This window comes from Schistocerca nitens, chromosome 3 (genome assembly GCF_023898315.1).
Source record: "Schistocerca nitens isolate TAMUIC-IGC-003100 chromosome 3, iqSchNite1.1, whole genome shotgun sequence".
Classification (NCBI taxonomy): Eukaryota; Metazoa; Arthropoda; class Insecta; order Orthoptera; family Acrididae; genus Schistocerca; species Schistocerca nitens.
Genome location: NC_064616.1, coordinates 617497839 through 617514950, shown reverse-complemented (window position 1 = coordinate 617514950; position 17112 = coordinate 617497839). Strand labels below are relative to the sequence as shown.

Sequence of the window (17112 nt, the reverse complement as noted above, 5' to 3'; positions counted from 1 at the left end):
TTCAGTGTGTGTGGTTATTCCACTGAAAGTCGGTGTGGATAGTTTCTCATAGTTATTTTTCGGTAGATGCTGTTTCCAGAAATTTGTCATTAATAGTGAAGTTGTACCTATGCGCAGTATGTTACATTTATTTACGCTCAGGGTCATCTGCCACAATCTGCATCATTCATCAACCCTTTGCAGGTCATTCTGCAAATCTGTACTGTCTTCTGGGGTTTCTACGAGGGGCGTTCAATATGTAATGTAACACATTTTTTTCTCTGCCAATTTCGGGTAAAAAGTTCGGAATTTGTTGTGGAACGTAGAGGAATATTCCCGCTTCAGCTGCTATAGTTTCATGAAGTTCCGATAATTGTCGGCGCTATACCTAATCTTCAAAGTGGCGTCTGGAACGGAGGTTCGTTTCAAGCAGAGAGTTATAATTGAGTTTCTTTGGTCGAAAGCCAAGCATCGCAGATATTCACAGGCGCTTGCAGATTGTCTACGGAGACCTGGAAGTGAACAAAAGCACGATGAGCATATTATGCAACAGCCTCCCCCAAGATCATTATGAACTGTCTGATTCCACTCTCTTTTTATATGCATCCGTGTATTTATCGCACGATTCAGTGCTTCCTAGGGCCTTTTTTGTGTATTTTTATAAGTATCTTTCAATTCAGTTTGCTCAAAAACCTATTCTTCTTTGTAAATACATATAGAATATTCTGGAATGACGTACATTCTCGTGATTGTTAATAGATTGTTGTCATTAACAAAAATATGTACATATGCCAAATTAAATATGAGATCGTGAAATTGTAGTAATAAAGGTTTAGCAACAAATATTAAGAGGCTGTGGAAATGTTAGTATAAATAAGTAACGCCTCTAATTACCATAACTGAAATCTGTAAATTCGCTAACACAAAAACCTCATTATGATTCAAATGAAAATAACAATCATTATCCAGTGACGTAATTTCATTCGTTATTCATTTTTATGTAAATCATTGTAATTAATGATGCTTGAAAATTACGCAGATATTTATCTCTTGTTAGTTACACCACCCAAATATACGAAATTCCGGTATTTGAGAAAACGTGTGTATTTAGTGTGTGTGAAATCTTATGGGACTTAACTGCTAAGGTCATCAGTCCCTAAGCTTACACACTACTTAACCTAAATTATCCTAAGGACAAACACACACACCCATGCCCGAGGGAGGATTCGAACCTCTGCCGGGACCAGCCGCACAGTCCATGACTGCAGCGCCTTAGACGGCTCGGCTAATCCCGCGCGGCGTGTATATTTATGTAACCTGGCGAAGCACGATGTGTAAACTTCGAACAAATGTTAGCAATAAAATCCATACAGTCACTAATTACGAAATTAGAGTAAAGTCAAAATAATTGTTGTAATCAGATTGTGAATTAATTTTCACACATAAAACCAAGATGATGATAAAAATATTATGTTATCTGACATTATATTTTATTACATGTACAAATGTAAAAGCAGTTAATTGAGATAGATTTGTTTTTAATTGTAAGTTACATTTTGTAATAAATTAACGATGGCAGCGATTGTTACAATTGTATTTAAAGCGTCGCAGCGAGGCTGAGCGGGGAGTCAGTCAAGTTTTGTTCATTTCAGGAGTCAGTGCAGTTCAGTTCGGTTTAGCTCAGTTTCGTCAGTTGTTTTGCACTTATGTCAGTTCTGTCGATCAGCTGATGTCAATAAATAATTTGTCAAACTTGAAATTTTTGAGCTGGCCGCTGTGGCCGAGCAGTCATAGGCGCTTCAGTCCGGAACCGCGCTGCTGCTATGGTTGCAGGTTCGAATACTGTCTCGGGCATGGATGTGTGTGATGTCCTTAGGTTAGTTAGGTTTAAGTAGTTCTAAGTCTAGGGGACTGACAGTGTCGTCCTAACCGCCGTCTGCTTCACGTCTGCTGTGCAGCGAGCTACCTTAATTTGAGTATTAACTGTATTTTTCTTACTTGTCACTTCTTCTTCCGTGTGTTTTTGCTTTTAGGAAGCTTTAATTGTCGAGTGCTATTAATAGTGTTCCATAGATTTCGTGTTTGTTTTGAATACAGTCAGAGAGAGTCCCTTTAGTCAACCATAGTGCCAGTAGTGCTAGTGTTTGTTTTCAATACAGTCCAGAGACAGGTAGTGCTATTTTCATTGCTTTCTACAAGAAGTGGCTAGCAATCACAGTTTAGTCAATAATCAGCCGCCTTTTGTGAATTAGCACTCTAGTTACAAGTTGATTAACTCTCTTCAGTAAATAGATTCCTTAGGATGGATAGGATGTGTGACTGCTGTGTACGGACGCAGGAGGAGCTGGCCACTGTTCGCGAACAGCTGAACCTGTTGATGGCCGCGGTTAGCCGTCTTCAGGCTGCTGCCTCGGAGTGTAGCGGCAGTGGGGAGTCTGGTGCGTCGCAAGGTACACCCCAGGTGTTACATGCTTCACCTACTGTCCCTGCTGTCGAGACATCTTCGCGGGTACCGGGCGCGGTTGGGCCACCCTCTCCCCAAGGGGAGTGGCGGGTTCAGCGGCGTTCGCGGCGCACGAGGCGGAGGGTAAATGTGGAGGCTGGCCGTGTGGCATCGCCCGCTCTGCCTGTGAGTGGACATGTGGCTGCTCCTTCAGCAAGGTCCGAGCAGGCACACGGGGGGAGGGGTTTATTAGTTATTGGGAGCTCCAACGTTAGGCGGGTGATGGAACCCCTAAGGGAAATAGCGGAAAGGTCGGGGAAGAAGGCCAGTGTTCGCTCTGTCTGCTTGCCGGGTGGTCTCATCCGAGATGTGGAGGAGGCCCTACCGGCGGCGATAGAGAGCACTGGGTGCACCCGACTGCAAATTGTTGCTCATGTCGGCACCAATGACTCCTGCCGTCTGGGTTCTGAGGTCATCCTCAGTTCGTACAGGCGGTTGGCGGAATTGTTGAAGGCGGAAAGCCTCGCTCGCGGGGTGGAATCAGAGCTAACTATTTGTAGTATCGTTCCCAGAACCGATCGCGGTCCTCTGGTTTGGAGCCGAGTGGAAGGCTTAAACCAGAGGCTCAGACGATTCTGCGGAGATCTGGGGTGCAAATTTCTCGACCTCCGCTATCGGGTGGAGAAATGTAGGGTCCCCCTGAATAGGTCAGGCGTGCACTACACGCCGGAAGCGGCTACAAGGCTAGCGGAGTACGTGTGGAGTGCACATGGGGGTTTTTTAGGTTAGAGAATTCCCTCCCTAGGCCCGACAAGACGCCTCCTGAGACGCGGCAAAGTAGGAGTAGGCAAAATGCAACAGGGAATAACAATATTAATGTGCTAATAGTAAACTGCAGGAGCGTCTATAGAAAGGTCCCAGAACTGCTCTCATTAATAAACGGTCACAACGCCCATATAGTACTAGGGACAGAAAGTTGGCTGAAACCAGATGTAAACAGTAATGAAATCCTAAACTCAGATTGGAATGTATACCGCAGAGACAGGCTGGACAGTGAAGGGGGAGGCATGTTTATAGCGATAAGAAGTGCAATAGTATCGAAGGAAATTGACGGAGATCCAAAATGTGAAATGATTTGGGTGAAGGTCACGGTTAAAGCAGGCTCAGACATGGTAATTGGATGTCTCTATAGGCCCCCTGGCTCAGCAGCTGTTGTGGCTGAGCACCTGAAGGATAATTTGGAAAATATTTCGAGTAGATTTCCCCACCATGTTATAGTTCTGGGTGGAGATTTTAATTTGCCGGATATAGACTGGGAGGCTCAAACGTTCATAACGGGTGGCAGGGACAAAGAATCCAGTGAAATTTTTTTAAGTGCTTTATCTGAAAACTACCTTGAGCAGTTAAACAGAGAACCGACTCGTGGCGATAACATATTAGACCTTCTGGTGACAAACAGACCCGAACTATTTGAAACAGTTAACGCAGAACAGGGAATCAGCGATCATAAAGCGGTTACAGCATCGATGATTTCAGCCGTAAATAGAAATATTAAAAAAGGTAGGAAGATTTTTCTGTTTAGCATAAGTGACAAAAAGCAGATTACAGATTACCTGACGGCTCAACACAAAAGTTTTGTCTCAAGTATAGATAGTGTTGAGGATCAGTGGACAAAGTTCAAAACCATCGTACAATATGCGTTAGATGAGTATGTGCCAAGCAAGATCGTAAGAGATGGAAAAGAGCCACCGTGGTACAACAACCGAGTTAGAAAACTGCTGCGGAAGCAAAGGGAACTTCACAGCAAACATAAACATAGCCTAAGCCTTGCAGACAAACAAAAATTACGCGAAGCGAAATGTAGTGTGAGGAGGGCTATGCGAGAGGCGTTCAATGACTTCGAAAGTAAAGTTCTATGTACTGACTTGGCAGAAAATCCTAAGAAATTTTGGTCTTATGTCAAAGCGGTAGGTGGATCAAAACAAAATGTCCAGACACTCTGTGACCAAAATGGTACTGAAACAGAGGATGACAGACTAAAGGCCGAAATACTAAATGTCATTTTCCAAAGCTGTATCACAGAGGAAGAGTGCACTGTAGTTCCTTCTCTAGATTGTCGCACAGATGACAAAATGGTAGATATCGAAATAGACGACAGAGGGATAGAGAAACAATTAAAATCGCTCAAAAGAGGAAAGGCCGCTGGACCTGATGGGATACCAGTTCGATTTTACACAGAGTACGCGAAGGAACTTGCCCCCCTTCTTGCAGTGGTGTACCGTAGGTCTCTAGAAGAGCGTAGCGTTCCAAAGGATTGGAAAAGGGCACAGGTCATCCCCGTTTTCAAGAAGGGACGTCGAACAGATGTGCAGAACTATAGACCTATATCTCTAACGTCGATCAGTTGTAGAATTTTGGAACACGTATTATGTTCGAGTATAATGACTTTTCTGGAGACTAGAAATCTAATCTGTAGGAATCAGCATGGGTTTCGAAAAAGACGGTTTTGCGAACCCCAGCTCGCGCCATTCGTCCACGAGACTCAGAGGGCCATTGACACGGGTTCACAGGTAGATGCTGTGTTTCTTGACTTCCGCAAGGCGTTCGATACAGTTCCCCACAGTCGTTTAATGAACAAAGTAAGAGCATATGGACTATCAGACCAATTGTGTGATTGGATTGAAGAGTTCCTAGATAACAGAACGCAGCATGTCATTCTCAATGGAGAGAAGTCTTCCGAAGTAAGAGTGATTTCAGGTGTGCCGCAGGGTAGTGTCATAGGACCGTTGCTATTCACAATATACATAAATGACCTTGTGGATGACATCGGAAGTTCACTGAAGCTTTTTGCAGATGATGCTGTGGTGTATCGAGAGGTTGTAACAATGGAAAATTGTACTGAAATGCAGGAGGATCTGCAGCGAATTGACGCATGGTGCAGGGAATGGCAATTGAATCTCAATGTAGACAAGTGTAATGTGCTGCGAATACATAGAAAGATAGATCCCTTATCATTTAGCTACAAAATAGCAGGTCAGAAACTGGAAGCAGTTAATTCCATAAATTATCTGGGAGTACGCTTTAGGAGTGATTTAAAATGGAATGATCATATAAAGTTGATCGTCGGTAAAGCAGATGCCAGACTGAGATTCATTGGAAGAATCCTATGGAAATGCAATCCGAAAACAAAGGAAGTAGGTTACAGTACGCTTGTTCGCCCACTGCTTGAATACTGCTCAGCAGTGTGGGATCCGTACCAGATAGGGTTGATAGAAGAGATAGAGAAGATCCAACGGAGAGCAGCGCGCTTCGTTACAGGATCATTTAGTAATCGCGAAAGCGTTACGGAGATGATAGATAAACTTCAGTGGAAGACTCTGCGGGAGAGACGCTCAGTAGCTCGGTACGGGCTTTTGTTAAAGTTTCGAGAACATACCTTCACCGATGAGTCAAGCAGTATATTGCTCCCTCCTACGTATATCTCGCGAAGAGACCATGAGGATAAAATCAGAGAGATTAGAGCCCACACAGAAGCATACCGACAATCTCTCTTTCCACGAACGATACGAGACTGTAATAGAAGGGAGAACCGACAGAGGTACTCAGGGTACCCTCCGCCACACACCGTCAGGTGGCTTGCGGAGTATGGATGTAGATGTAGACGTAGATGACCTCAGATGTTAAGTCCCATAGTGCTCAGAGCCATTTCAACCATTTTTGAAATTTTCGTGATGTTCTCATTATTCGCAGCATCCACAACACCGATGGACCACAGGCCAACATAAGTTAAGTAGTAACGTTTAGAGATCGTTACAAGCTGTTGGGCGAGGCGCCAGTCATCATCGTAACAAGGTCGCGCAAACCTATCCGATCTACCGCGTGCCGGTAGGCCGCACACAGCTGTGACGCCTGCCATGTTGGAAAGTGTGGACACTCTCACTCGAGGTGATCGATGGATCACAATCAAACACATCATTACACAACTGGACGTCTCTGTTGGTAGTGCTGACCCACCCATCCACCATTTGGGGTACTCAAAGGTGCATGCACGCTGGGTTCTTTGAAGCCTAACAGAATACCATAAAGAGCAAAGAATGACCATTTGTGCGGAATTACGAACTAGAGGCAAAATGCCAACACATGGTGTGGTGCCAAACCACCTCTCCTCCGAAGAAAAAGTTCAAAGCCGTGCTCTCATCCGGTAAAGTTATGGCAACAGTCTTGTGGGACTCTATAGGGGTTGTTCCTTTTGATGTCCTCACTCATGGTGCAACGATCAACGCTGAAGTGTGTTGTGCTACCCTCAGGAAATTGAAGAAACAACTTCAGCGTGTTCGTCGCCACGAAATTCTCCATTACAACGCAAGGTCTCACACGCGTCTGCGCACCCGAGAGGAGTTCACAACACTTAATTGGGCTGTTCTTCCTCATCCACTCTACAACTCGAATCTCTCACCTTTCGGCTTCCATCTGTTTGGCTCAATGAAGGATGCACTCCACTTAGACCAGTAGAGTGGTACCAGCGGGCATACCTGCCCTTAGAGTAAAGTGGCTTAAGATCGTCGCATTTAACGAAGATTATGTTGAAAAATGGGAGTTGTAGCCAGAAGAGTGTGGAATAATATGGTGTATTAGAATCATGAATAAAGCCAACCTGCTTTAAGAAAAAAAATTGTCGCTTTACTTATTGAACTCCTCTCGTACTTTATTATAGATAACCACATCATCTGTAATGTGGTAACAAATCAGCTTCTCCTGGTATTACACTACTTGCCATTAAAATTGCTACACCACGAAGATGACGTGCTACAGACGCGAAATTTAACCGACAGGATATGCAAATGATTAGCTTTTCAGAGCATTCACACAAGGCTGGCGCCGGTGGCGACAGCTACAATGTGCTGACAAGAGGAAAGTTTCCAACCGATTTCTCATACACAAACAGCAGTTGACCGGCGTTGCATGGTGAAACGTTGTTGTGGTGCCTCGTGTAAGGAGGAGAAATGGGTATCATCACGTTTCCGACTTTGATAAAGGTCGGATTGTAGCCTATCGCGATTGCGGTTTATCGTATCGCGACACTGCTGCTCGCGTTGATCTGCACGAACAGTTCGACAACGTTTGCAGCAGCTTGGACTATCAGCTCGGAGACCATGGCTGCGGTTACCGTTGACGCTGCATCGCAGACATGAGCCCCTGCGATGGTGTACTCAACGACGAACCTGGGTGCACGAATGGCAAAACGTCATTTTTTCGGATGAATCCAGTTTCTGTTTACAGCATCATGATGGTCGCATCCGTGTTTGGCGAGGTCGCGGTGAACGCACATTGGAAGTGTGCATTCGTCATCGCCATACTGGTGTATCACCGGGCGTGATAGCCGGCCGGAGTGGCGGAGTGGTTCTAGGCGCTACAGTCTGGAACCGCGCGACCGCTGCGGTCGCAGGTTCGAGTCCCGCCTCGGGCATGGATGTGTGTGATGTCCCTATGTTACTTAGGTTTAAGTAATTCTAAGTCCTAGGGGACTGATGACCTCAGAAGTTAAGTCCCATAGTGCTCAGAGCCATTTGAACGGTCGTGATGGTATGGAGTGCCATTGGTTACACGTCTCGGTCCTCTTGTTCGCATTGACGGCACTTTGAACAGTGGACGCTACATTTGAGATGTGTTACGACCCGTGACTCAACCCTTCATTCGATCCCTGCAAAACCCTACATTTCAGCAGGATAATGCACGACCGCATGTTGCAGGTCCAGTACGGCCCTTTCTGCATACAGAAAATGTTCGACTGCTGCCCTGGCCAGCACAATCTCCAAATCTCTCACCAATTGAAAACGTCTGGTCAATGGTGGCCGAGCAACTGGCTCGTCACAATACGCCAGTCACTACTCCTGAAGAACTGTGGTATCGTGTTGAAGCTGCATGGGCAGCTGTACCTGTACACGCCATCCAAGCTCTGTTTGACTCAATGCCCATGCGTATCAATGCCGTTATTACGGCACAGGTGGTTGTTGTGGGTACTGATTTCTCAGGATCTATGCACCCAAATTGGGTGAAAATGTAATCACATGTCAGTTGTAGTATAATATATTTGTCCAATGAATACCGGTTTATCATCTGCATTTCTTCTTGGTGTAGCAAATTTAATGGCCAGTAGTGTATATAAAAATGATTTAAAAAAATTACGGGCGATGGTGACACAACTGCATGAAATTTCTCAGTTCTTATTTGTAAGAAATGGACCAACGAGTAAAAAAAAATGGTTCAAATGGCTCTGAGCACTATGGGACTCAACTGCTGTGGTCATAAGTCCCCTTGAACTTAGAACTACTTAAACCTAACTAACCTAAGGACATCACACACATCCATGCCCGAGGCAGGATTCGAACCTGCGACCGTAGCGGTCGTGCGGTTCCAGACTGGAGCGTCTTTAACCGCGCGGCCACTCCGGCCGGCCCCAACGAGTAAAATAAGAAGTAATAATAGTAGATAATGCTAAGCTGAGAGCATCCGACGATAGAAAAGCTAACAGGATCTTATGAGAAATGACTCATTCCTTTAAAAGACGACGACATCCAGAAGCTCTACAAATGGAGCGACAGTGATTAAAACGGGAACAGTCGAGGAAACGCAGCCGGCTGGCTCATCCGTTACACTTGTGTACGTCTACTGCCAGCTGTTGCCACATATCTGCCGAAGCTGCAAGAGCATTTCCGACAGCCTTTATGCTTTCCACTGTCAAGTGCGAAGATACTTTACAACTAAAGGCAAATTTTTATTTTGTTTGGCTGTCACTATCCGAACATAAAGTTGTAACTTCGTCAGGAAGAGTTGCGTATGGGAAAAGCAGGGAACGAAGGAACCGTTGCATTGATAAGAGGAAGTTTATGTTAGAAACAAGGTCGTTAAAAGAAGAGAAGGAACAAGGTTCTGTGAGGAACTATCCTGGTATTCACCTTAAGGAATTAAGGGTAAGGAAACTATCCTGGTAATCCTCTTAAGCAATTAAGGGTAAAAGAACGAAAGCTATGTAGGACTCATCACGGTTTCCGCAGTCACCGATCGTGTGAAATCCATCTTGCACTGAAACCTCCTGGCCGATCAAAACTGTGTACTGGTTGGAGGGTCGAACCTGAAACGTTGCATTTCGCAGCCAGTGCACTCACGTTGTGAGCTATACAGTCAGGACTCACGAACGCCTTCACGGACTCACTACTGTCAATATCTCTTTCCGACTTCCCTAACTGCATAGAGGTTCTCCTACATACGTTTTGTGACTAGGATATTTGGAAGAGAGGAATTGGTGGACAGTTGGCTTAGCCACAGCCCAGTGCAGGGATAGCGAACCTTTGTATGTACATCTATGTGCCAGTTAAAAAAAAAAAAAAAAATTAGTACGCCCGCGGCGTGCAATAAAACTAATTATAACTTAAGTTCGATACGACATAGTCTCTTCTTTCTTCGTTATTTTGTGCATCTTTGGGCACATGATAGTGCATGAATGTGTGCATATTTTAAGATTTGATAGTGCACAGAAAGTTAGGCTCTCCTGATTAATGAAAGAAACTAAATACTTCCATGTTAATACTCTTTATTTGCAACAAGAAATAGACCTTCCATACAGCAATCATAAAATAAAAATTTATTGTTTATCTAAATGAAACAAAATTAATATGATTTCTGCAGTTGCAAATTGGATGCCACATAATTTATATCAGGTGTATAATATGCAACTTTTAGCATAATGCAAGCTGAGCTCGAGTCATTTGTGATGTTACTCATTTCAAAACACAGTGACTCACTGACATCAGTAGACGAAAGTATTGTCAAGGTAACAAACGTCAGCTTCTTTAGACTTTCGTGTAATTTTAATGTCGGCATTTTTGACCGTATTGCTTGATAGTCTCTCTGATTCGTTTACTTCGAGTTCTTTCCTTGTTTCGATATGTTTTTGAGTCCATCTTGAACTAGACTGGAAATCAATCAGCTGCATTTCAGTTTCTTCAGTTTCTAACCAATCAAACATGGACGTGTTCAGTTTATCCAGCGAAGTCGCATCTAAATAAATAATAAATCTTAATCTAAACTGCGAAAATATCGATGAAAATTCATCGATTAAAGAATTTATTACCGAAGAAAATTCCTCACTGACTTTTTATTGACCCAGCTTTTCATGTAAGTTCAAATTTCTCGTAAATGTTTTCGAGCTTAGGAAATACCTATAGCTTTGAAAACAGTATCGTTGTTAAAAAGCTCGCAGTTTGGTCTCTAAAGCGCGAAGATGATCTATCATAACGGTTACAGTTTTGTCTCTGCGCTTCACAACTTTACTTTCAAATCACTGAAATGCTGGCACATGTGCATAAGAAACAATTTCGTAAGCCACGTACCATCTATAAACACCGAATATTGCATAATTTTTTCCTCATTTTGTAACAGCAGCCTAATTTCTTCGAAACAATTCACTAATCTTTGAAATACTTTTCTGCGGCTCAACAAGTGAACATTCCAACAAATCGCCGGCCTTTGTGACCGACGGTTCTACGCGCTACAGTCTGGAATCGCGCGACCGCTACGGTCCCAGGTTCGAATCCTGCCTCGGGCATGGGTGTGTGTGATGTCCTTAGATTAGTTAGTTTTAAGTAGTTCTAAGTTCTAGGGGACTGATGACCTCAGAAGTTAAGTCCCATAGTGCTCAGAACCATTCCAACAAATCAGTGAGCCACTGTACACCGAGTTGACTTCATTTAACAACGCTTAGATTTTCTTTTACTTGACTATGACCTTTATTTTATCAAGGGAAGCAAAAACACCTTTTGAATACAAGCCTTATTGATGTATGATGCAGTGTAATTAAAGAATAGCTTGTCCAATATGTGCTTGGAATAAACTAATAAAACCTTTTTTTTTCTTTGCCCACCGCATTGGGCGAATCATCGGTCGTTATCGAAACAATTTTGGTTTAATCTCTTTCTGTTTCAGTAAGCAAGTTTTTAACGGCCGTACAAATTTGTTCCTCTAGTAGTTGCTGGCAACGATATTACCCATTAAATTTTTTTCTGATGTCATGTACATTATAGAACAAAAACACAGCTGAATGGCAGATTTAGTTACATGTGTACTAGGATAAAGACACAGCGAAACATAAGGAGAGAACCTGATGTCACATTTTTGTTGTTCTTTTACAAATGGTTCAAATGGCTCTGAGCACTGTGGGACTCAACTGCTGTGGTCATCAGTCCCCTAGAATTTAGAACTACTTAAACCTAACTAACCTAAGGACATCACACACATCCATGCCCGAGGCAGGATTCGAACCTGCGACCGTAGCAGTCGCACGGTTCCGGACTGCGCGCCTAGAACCGCGAGGCCACTGCGGCCGGCATTCTTTTACATTTTCCGCCGATTTTAGGATTCTTTCTTTTACTGTGTTTCTAGATAAAGGAGTACCTCTGACGCACTCAATTACCATATTTTAACTGTCAAAATCTTCGAAAAATGATGATGCACATGCTAAACTGGCTTCCTTCAAAATTTCCCCTCGCCAAAATGTTTACACACCGGGAAATGACATTTACAGCCGAGAAACATGAGATACTGGTATGACGTTCCTTTCTAACATACTTTGTCGACTGTCTGTTCCTGTTTTCAATAGCCAATAAAATGAACAAGTAAAGATACATGGGGATCTCAAATTGATTCCATATTTCCAGATTTCTAGAAGGTTTTTGACACCGTTCTCCACAAGCGATTTGTCATAAAACTGCGTGCCTACGGAATAGTGCTCAGAGCCATTTGAACCATTTTGAGCACACGATGGGTGACGCACTGCTAGTGAATTCTGTATAAACGAAGTAAACTGTCTTCGTCTTTCAGACACTGTATGAATTGGCGCTAGATAATGCAGTAAATAACATATCAGATATAAGATGAATAGACAAACTGAACTGTTCTACTGCTACCAGTGTGTGGAGATAGACAGAGAGAGAGAGAGACAGAGAGGGAGAGAGAAGTGATTACAGAGAGGAAAGCTATTGTACTGGTTACTTCTCTGTGGATGGGCTGTCTTACTGAGATAACGCTACTCACAATCAGGCACACGAGATCCCGAGCTGTGAACGATTCGGCGACTGCCACACTACTGATTGGCGACGCGAGCCGCTACTTGGCGTCCAGATAACAACTTACTACCAGCAATTTACTGTCATCCCCTCCACCACCTCTCACGAGTTCTGTGCTCAATGTAAAAGAATGCGTCGTAAACGTAGTTCTGAGAAGGAATTCACGAGGACTTTGTTTTCAGTCGACACGAATGGTGAAATGCCCATTCGTCCGTCAATTCGTGCATGCACTTTATGTTGCCTATTGGCGGTATATTACACTGCACACTCAACAGACTGTCGAATCAGAGACTTCAGTTCAATTCTTGCCAGTTGTTAGAGAATTTTTTCTGTCAACTGAGTTGTGTTTACGTATGTTTATTTATTTTATTAGAAAGATAAATAACCCCGGCATTTTTTCGTTTTCCGTCGTTCCTTAGTTGCTTCAAATTCATGGACGTATGTTCTGTGTATGCAAATAAATGAATGGCAGTTTGGTTTTCGCCATACGCGTTACGCTTTTTTTTTTTTTTTGTGAAGCATCTTCAGTGGGCTGCAATACATGTTTCTTTTCAAAATGGTTCAAATGGCCCTGAGCACTATGCGACTTAACTTCTCAGGTCATCAGTCGCCTAGAACTAAGAACTAATTAAACGTAACTAACCTAAGGACATCACACTCATCCATGCCCGAGGCAGGATTCGAACCTGCGACCGTAGCGGTCGCTCGGTTCCAGAGTGTAGCGCCTAGAACCGCACGGCCACTCCGGCCGGCCATGTTTCTTTTCATACATACTATAAGTGTATTACGTGCTACTACATGTTACTATGTTACATTTTGTCACGTTTTTCCTTTGTTTTACAGATTAGCACAAATATCGTGATCTTAAATCATTGTTTGGTGTTACTTACGATTTCCAGCTTTTATAGTTCACAATTGCAATGTTTGTGGTCCTGGAGGTGTCTTCATTCGGTCCCCATGCTCCAGCTGGCCGATTTCCGGCGTTTTTTCATCCACATTTATTATAGCACATAACTTGCACTTTTCATCTTGCGATCTATATGTGTGTGTTTACAGAGTGTAGTGTAGCCAACTGTCGCTGTGTTTTATCTTCCATCTTTCGTTTGTGTTCTGTGTGTGTGATTCGATATTTTTCGTTTGTTTTGTGTGTGTGTGTGTGTGTTTATATTTTGTTATGCGTCGTTCCTTGTGAGAGGGTTTTTTTTTTTTTTTTTTTTTTGCTTAATATATAAGTGGATATGTGTGTGTGTGTGTGTGTGTGTGTGTGTGTGTGTGAGAGAGAGAGAGAGAGAGAGAGAGAGAGAGAGAGGTATAGGGAGGTAGGGGAGACAGAGAGAGAGAGAGAGAGAGAGAGAGAGAGAGAGAGAGAGAGTGAGAACGAGAAAGAAGAGGGGAGGAAATTCATTGATTATAAGGGACTGATGACCCTGTAGTTTGGTCTTTTTAGGGTGGTTGGTGGATACTGACATGATGGAGCCTGTCTCCCTAGTGCAGCCCAGACGTGCTCTATGGAATTCAAATCGGGAGAGCGAGCAGGCCACGCCATGCGTGCAATATTTTCCGTTTACAAGAAAACATCAACCGCTCTTGCTCTATGAGGTCGAACATTATCGTCCATCAGTACGAAGTCTGGGCTCACACCACCTCGCAATAATCGTACATTAGTTCCCAAGATCTCGTCACAGCACCTGACAGCAGTTAAGCCTTATCGATTCACCCATACAACTTCATGAAGAGGCGTGTGTGTGTTCAACGTAATCCCTGTCCATAACATTAGGGATCCTCCTCGACATCGGTCTCTTTCCACAATGTTTGGATCCCAAAATCGTGTTCCACGTTTCCTCCAGATTCGAATGCGTCGAGAATCACTCTCCAGACCAAACCGGGACTCATCTGTGAAAAGAACATTCGCCCACTGTTCGATCGCCCAGATGGCGTGTTGACGACTCCACACTAGACTTTCCCTTCTGTGAAGAGCATCAGAGGTACACATGCAGCATGTCTCCAAGAATAAAGGCCACTCTGCAGAAGCGTTCTGGACACCGTTCGTCTCGATACAACGTGTCCAGTGGATGCTGTGAGGTCAGATGCCAGATGCCGTGCAGTAGTAAAGCGGTACTGTCGTGCCCATACATCCAAATAAGGGTCCTCCCTTTCTGATATCACACGTGGTCGGCCCTGCCCTGGTCTTTGGGCTACTGCTTTGGTCTCTATAAATTGTTGCTACATCTGAGAAACAACACAATGATTCACATTAAGCCGTCGGACCTCATCAGTGTGCGACTGTCCTGCTTCCATTCTTCTTATGGCGCTCCACCAAAGAGAGTCTGTAGGAGTTTCTTTGTGCCTTACTGTACTGGTGACTGTATACACACCGATTGTGAATGTGGGACTACCCGCCAAAACACTAGCCCGTTTGATAGGTGCCCTGACGTCATTGTTGACGTGATTGTCCGTTGACCAGAATAACATTTTTCGTGCAGAACACGATTGTACGGACATCTGTTGACATTTTCTTTGATTATACGGTGAATTAGACACAAGACGGGGAAATAGCACCGGCCGGTGTGGTTGTGCGGTTCTAGGCGCTTCAGTCTGGAACCGCGTGACCGCTACGGTCGCAGGTTCGAATCCTACCTCGGGCATGGATGTGTGTGATGTCCTTAGGTTAGTTAGGTTTAAGTAGTTCTAAGTTCTAGGGGACTGATGACCTCAGATGTTAAGTCCCATAGTGCTCAGAGCCATTTAAACCTGTTACCGATCGTCTTCCCACCGATTTTCCGACAACTGTGCCAAAAGGTGGTTGGGTTTCGGTATGGCCGCTCGTTCAGTTAGGTGTGATTTGTTTGCAGCTAGAATATGTTATTTTAGAATTACTGAGTGATTTTAGTTTCGGATTTAGTGATTATGATTTACTGAAGAATCACCAGGACGGATCTAAGTGAAAAGTGAGTTCATAATAGACTGTTTTCTTTGTTAGAAGTAGGGTTGTTAAAAATTTATTACGAGACAGTTGATTTCTCGTCAAGCCATTCATTCCAGATTGTTGTTACTGTGAATGTTTATAGCCTGATATATATAATCTAGTATATAATTAATGAATTTCCTCATCACTTCTTTTTCGTTCTCTCTCTATCTCTATATCACTATCTCTCTATCTGTCCACACACACACACACACACACACACACACACACACACAAATGTCCACTTTAACACACACAAAAAAAAACGCTCTCTTAAGGAACGACACATAACAAAACACAAACACACGCACACGCACGCACACACACACACACACACAACACGTACACACACACAACAAACGAAAAATATCAAACAAAACACACAACACAAACAAAAGACGGAATATAAACACACAGCGACTGCTGGTAACACTACACTCTGTAAACATACACATATAGATCAGAAAATGAAAAGTGCAAGCGATGTGTTATCATAAATGTAGTGAAAAAACGTCGGAAATTAGCCAGCTGGAGCATGAGGACCAAATGAACACATCTCCAGGACCACACACATGGGCTAATGTGGACTAACAGCACTGGAAATCGTAAGTAAAACTAATTCCAGCCTCTTTTTGATCCATTTACTTGTTTTAGTCATGCTTAAAATAATTCCAAACGTGCATCTATCTGTTCCTCAGTTTGCAAGCCTCAAGTTTGATTTTCGCATTTAAGGTCTGTAATACATACCACCTAAAAACTTGTCTTTTCAGATACATCTGTAGACTAGTTTACAAGCCCCATTTAGTTTACCGAACGAACTCTATGTTATTTTCGCCCTTCTATTTATTTATTTTGGCATCCATGCTGTCGTTGTCTTCACCTGCCCTAAACACAGAAAACCATTAACGGTTCTATTACTTCATTGTTAATTTGTAGAATTTTCTTTTCGATGTGTTGTTGATTTGTAGAATTTTGTTTTCGATGTGTTCTTTCTGAATTATTTTGGTATTAACTGTAACCGATTTTCGGTCATATTTCCCAACTAGCTCTATTCGGTTCACCTATTCATTATCACACGGTCCTGTAACATTAATGTGACTGTCACCTATGTTCGACGTTAACGGGCAAAAACCACTGACAGGCGGTAGGTGGCAGCACTAGCAGTGGAGGGTATATACAGTGTTGGGGGGGGGGGGGGGGGGGACACGGAAAATAGTGCAATCGTCGTCGTAATGCGGAAATGGGGCGATTTATCTGACATCCAAAAGGAGATTATCATTGGTTTTAGGGCCAAGGATGGAAGCATTTCCGAAATGGCTAAGTTTGTAAACTGTTCGCATGCCGCCGAGGTTAAAGTATACCATGGTTTGGAAAATGGCGCTATCCAAAACCGGCGCCGAGGCAACTGTGGTGTGCCACCGGCTGTAGATAACAGGGACGGACGACGGCTGCAGAGATGTGACCTGGCGAATAGACATGCACCTGTTGAGCAACTGACCGCCCAGATGAACCAGAGGGCTACCAACTCTGTCTCCTCAACGACCATCCAGCGAACGTTGCTGTGTGGGTCTCCGCAGCAGGCGCCTCGCTCATGCACCGATGGT

At 43.7% G+C, this 17112-nt stretch overlaps 1 protein-coding gene across 1 annotated transcript in view; it reads right to left on the bottom strand.

Annotated features, from left to right (window-relative positions):
• The window catches only part of LOC126248553 (beta-1,3-galactosyltransferase 5-like), a 334826-nt gene extending 322273 nt beyond the window's left edge, over window positions 1–12553 (bottom strand). Inside the window, exon 1 of the mRNA XM_049949631.1 lies at window positions 12512–12553. The gene's annotated coding sequence lies outside the window, so the exon portion shown is untranslated. The remainder of the gene's footprint in view (window positions 1–12511) is intronic.
• Window positions 12554–17112: the final 4559 nt, after the last annotated feature.